At 55.8% G+C, this 4,422-nt stretch overlaps 1 long non-coding RNA gene across 1 annotated transcript; it reads right to left on the bottom strand.

Annotated features, from left to right (window-relative positions):
• Window positions 1-1,900: 1,900 nt before the first annotated feature.
• On the bottom strand, window positions 1,901-4,064 carry LOC135330081 (uncharacterized). Its single transcript, XR_010391840.1, has 2 exons — window positions 3,229-4,064; window positions 1,901-2,817 (listed from the first exon to the last, which is right to left on the bottom strand). It is a non-coding gene; the product is annotated as an uncharacterized LOC135330081 (long non-coding RNA).
• Window positions 4,065-4,422: the final 358 nt, after the last annotated feature.

Here is a 4,422-nt window from a genome sequence, read left to right as displayed (position 1 = left end):
CCTGTGGCATCCCAGAGGCCATGGACTGGGAGAGCTACGGCTGCAGTGGCCAGGTACTGCCCCCGCAGCCAGCTGGCTGCACGGGGACAGGTGAGGGCTTGGTTTTCCAAGAGCAGCCAGCGGGGAGCCTGCCAGAGGTGTCTAGGAGCTCTCCCAGGCACGGGCGCTGGGGCATTGCCGCCCAAGGTGCTGGAGCGGCACAGCCCTCGGGGGCTTGCTGCCTGAGCCCCTCTCCCTGGCTCTGGGCTCAGGTCTGCCCGGGAAGCCTCCGGCACTCTCCCGGGCAGGGAGAGGACAAGAGGCCCTGGTGCCAGAGCCTGCTGCCTTTGTGACCTTCCCTGACAAGGCCTCCTTCTCTCTTGCAGGCTCTGGGCACCAACGGCCTGGCAGGCTGCAGCCAGCCAGAACCCCTGGACTGGGAGAGTTACGGCTGCAGCGGCCAGGTATTCCCCCTGCTGCCGGCTGGACAGGCACAGACGGGGGCTTGGCCCTTCCCCTTCCCGTTGTTCCTGGGCTGCTTTCCGAGAGCAGCCAGCGGGGCTGCTGGCAGAGGGGCCAGGCAGCTCTCCCAGCCTTGGGCGCTGGCGCAAAGCTGGACAGAGCACAGGAGCCAGAGCCAGAGGCACAGCCCTCGGCAGCTTGCCGCCTGAGCCCCTCTCCCTGGCTCTGGGCTCAGGTCTGCTCAGGAAGCCTCTGGCACTGCGCCACTGACAGCAGCTCTCCTAGGAAAGGCTCTGGGAGGAAGACAGGCCCCGGCGCCAGAGCCCACTGCCTTTGTGGCTTTCCCTGCAATCGCCTCCTTCTCTGTTTCAGGCTCTGGGGACCGGCGGGCAGGCTGCTGGTGACCAGCCCGAGCCCATGGACTGGCAGAGCTATGGCAGCACTGGCCAGGTACTCCCCCCGCAGCCAGCTGGATGGGGACTGATGGGGGCTTGGCCCTTCCTGTTCCTCCCCCTCCTCTCCTCCTGTTGCAGCCTTTGCAAAATCTTGTGGCTGTATCCCCAGAGAGTAGCACGCTTGCAAGGCGTAGCATCCAAAACGCCATTTGCAAAGTTCAGCATCTCCACGCAGAATTAAAAGCGTATGCTGAAAGGATTGTCCGTGATGCTCTTGACACCCTGAAGAAGGAGGAGGAGGGGAAGTTAGAAAAAGAAATGCATGCAAAGGCAAGCTCCTTTGAGGACTCTTCAGAAGAAAGCACGGAGGAGAGTGGGCTAGTGGAGCAGCTATTAGAGCGGTGTGGTCCCCCTCTGACTACAGTGGCTTCAGGAGTCCATTGTGGAAGGCGGGTCGCAAAACAGCCCAGCCCAAGAGATGGGAAGGAGAGCTCTCCGGGCCAGGGCTTTCTAAGGCCAGCAGAAAAGAAAATCCCCGCTAAAATATTAGACACGCCTCAACCAAGCATGAAGCTCCCACCTATCATGGTCCCCGGAATGGTCATGCCTTCAGAGGCAGAAGCACAGTCTGCAGAGGAACTGTCACCTCATCTCCTCCCCTCTGTCCTCCAAGGCTCTGCACAAGATGCTCAGAGCCCACCAGAAGGCATTCAGAAGCCCCTGTATTATCCTTCGGCACATGCATCAGGACTTTATACTCCCATGCCTAAAGCGAGGCCAGGAAGCATGCAAGAAGCCTTCCCCTCCATGGGCCAGCAGTTAACCAGACAGCCCACTCCACCACTAGCTCCAAAGCCCCCTTCCCAGAGAGGAGCCCAGCGTAGACCCGTGCATGTAAAGCTTGTGCCAGGCGAGCTGCAGCAATGGGAATCGGGAGAGACAGCATTAGCTGGGCGGCTGCTGGAGCCTGTTCTGAGGAGGTGTGTGTCTGCAGGCTCCAGTTCTTCTTCTGACACCAGTGCTGAGAACTGTCAGCAAGAAAACTACAGGAAATGGTCACCCCACAGAGAATAAAGAGTTTACTTCCAAGCGCTGTTTGTATGTCCTCGTATTCTTTTGCTGCTCTTAGGATAGACAGTTCACCACAACAGTCAGCAGCAACTACTCCAGCAGGTCAACGACACCTTATGCCTTACTAGCAAGGCAGAGGAGCAGGAGTTTCTCTTCAACCAGCTTACCTGACGGAAGGGCTCCACAGTGCGTTTGCTTGCGTGGACTGGGAAGCCCTGGGCTATCAAGGAGTATTCAGGGGAGGAGAGGGGATGGCTAGCACATGCCTTCACATCTGTGTTACTGAGCTCAGTTCACGCCCTTACAGTGTGTGTGGAGGAAAGACTGCCGTACTTTTTGTATGTCCATGACCACATGTTTGAGTATGATAAACACAATATTCACCGCTCTTGTGAGGCACTAGTGTGTCTTCTCTCCCCGTACACTTCCATCACTGTATCACTGCTTTACCCCTGAGCAAAATTACCAGTCAACCCACTGACTTCAGGCACACAAAGTTTGCTGAGATGCTGTTGATTCCAAGGTAGGAGAAAGGTAGTTGCTTCAATTAACCCCTGCGTATTTTACAGGAAAGCATATAAACTCAAGCTGTTTTCCTGTTAATGCTCTGCAAGCTCAGTCAACTTCCTCCCTACCTGCCCCCACCTTCCTTTCAGGTGCCAGTACAGCAACAGCAATGCTGCTGTTCTTTCCCATTTGCCACTCACATTGGCAGTCCTTGCACAGGAGCTTCCACACAGTTGGATACCATTCTTAAAGGAAAGACCAAGCTCAGGGTTTGGGCCTGTGTGGGGAAGGAGGAGCCCAAAAGCTTTAGGCTTTCACGAAAACTGTCTTCAGGACTCTGAAGTTCCTGACGAGCAGGCTCTTGGGAGCTCAGCAGCTTGCTGCTGGACAGAGTTTCTTCTTCCTGAAGAGTTAAGAAATGCATTAAAGAATAAGCTTCACGACACAACAAAAACAGGCAGGAATTGTGATTCAGCCCCCAAATTTCTTCACCCTCAGGATTAGGACATGGTGCACACTGGAACAGCTGGCTCCAAGACAAGCTGAATTCCTGGGGAGTGGTCTCAGCCGGAGGTGGAAATAAGTGCCCCGCAGGTCAGGAAGCCAGACCCCTCCTAATTGTTCAAGACAGAGACTCCCAGGCTGAGAAGATCCCTTCCTAGTTGCCAGGGGATTTCTCAGGAGACACTCTGACAACCCACTATGCGTCACGAGCCGAGAGAGGCTGTGTGTGCGGCAGCGCCCTCCCAGCAGTCCTGAGCGCCAATGCGCTGCTGCAAAGGAGAGCCACCACATCCACCCAGCTCCTACTCACAGGTCTCCCCTCAACAGCTGTCTGAGTAGCATCTTTTTCCTGAGATGAGGTGCTTTGGCATGTGGAACTATCCATGACCTTCGAGCTCTCCCGGGAGACCCCTGAAGTACACAGAGGTCTTCTGTTCTTCTTCCCATCAACTGAAGACTGATTGGTCTGTTCAGTTCCTACAGGGAAAAGTAAGTAAAATTCCCATTTGTGAATGTTCTCCATGGCAAAGAGTGTTGGCCACCGGGCTAAGTAAGAGTTTCCTGCTCTGAGAGCACAAATGGAAGAGCCCATGAACAACGTTCACAAGAGGGTCTGCCTGAATGAACGCCTCACAAAAGACAGAGCTGCTGCGAGTTATGCGGATTTTTATCATCAGCAAGCACGAAGGACGTGTTTCACAGCTGACAGCAGACACACTGAGTGCTATTGACATGACTGTGTAAATCTGCATGTACTGGGTAACCTGTGTTACTACCATGCATTCCTTTCTAAAGCAGTGTCTTCGCTTGAGCTGTTCCGGGTGCCTGGGTGTCTCTTCTTTCCCAGCTGCTGCTGTTCTGGCTCAGCCTGCTGGGGGAGGCATTTGATCTCTTCAAGAGCCTCAAGCTTCTCCATCCTCTGCACAATCATGGCAAGAAACCTTCAGACAAATAGAGAGGGCTGAAACAGAGCGCCTGCAGCTCTCTTGCCCAGACCACTCCCTGCTCAGCCACTGCCCTCGTCCCGCTCTGGGCTTCCTGGCTCCAGCGCCCCAAACAGCTTCCAGCTGCCTTTGCCAGGCTCCAAACACTGATTGCACCACTCTAGGCACAACCAGCATCTGCTCGCGCAGCAATTTGGCGGTCTTCCGTGGAACGCAAGGCTCCAGCCGGCACCTCGCTGAAGGGCCACGGTCCCGCTCCTAGCGCAAGCGTTCCTTGTCCTGTCTCTTACCTGGCCCTCACGTCCCGCTCTGCAGCTCTCCAACTCTCTCGTTGCTCCCACAGCAGCCGCTCTCGCAGGCGAGAAATGTCCATCCCCTGTGGCAGTTCGGGGCCACTCTTTAATTTTGCCAGTTGTTCTCGAAGCCTTTTCTGAAAGTTGACACCGGCTCTCAGCTCCCCTCTGCCACAACACGCTCTCACGCACCTGCGTGTGGAGGCTTCACCCTGGCCCAGAGCAGCGCTGTGCTTCAGCCACAAACCAGGGGAGAAGAGAAGGGCT

This window comes from Dromaius novaehollandiae, chromosome 16 (assembly GCF_036370855.1).
Source record: "Dromaius novaehollandiae isolate bDroNov1 chromosome 16, bDroNov1.hap1, whole genome shotgun sequence".
NCBI lineage: Eukaryota > Metazoa > Chordata > Aves > Casuariiformes > Dromaiidae > Dromaius > Dromaius novaehollandiae.
The sequence above is the reverse complement of the archived record's forward strand: the minus strand, read 5'-3'. Positions and strand labels throughout refer to the sequence as shown.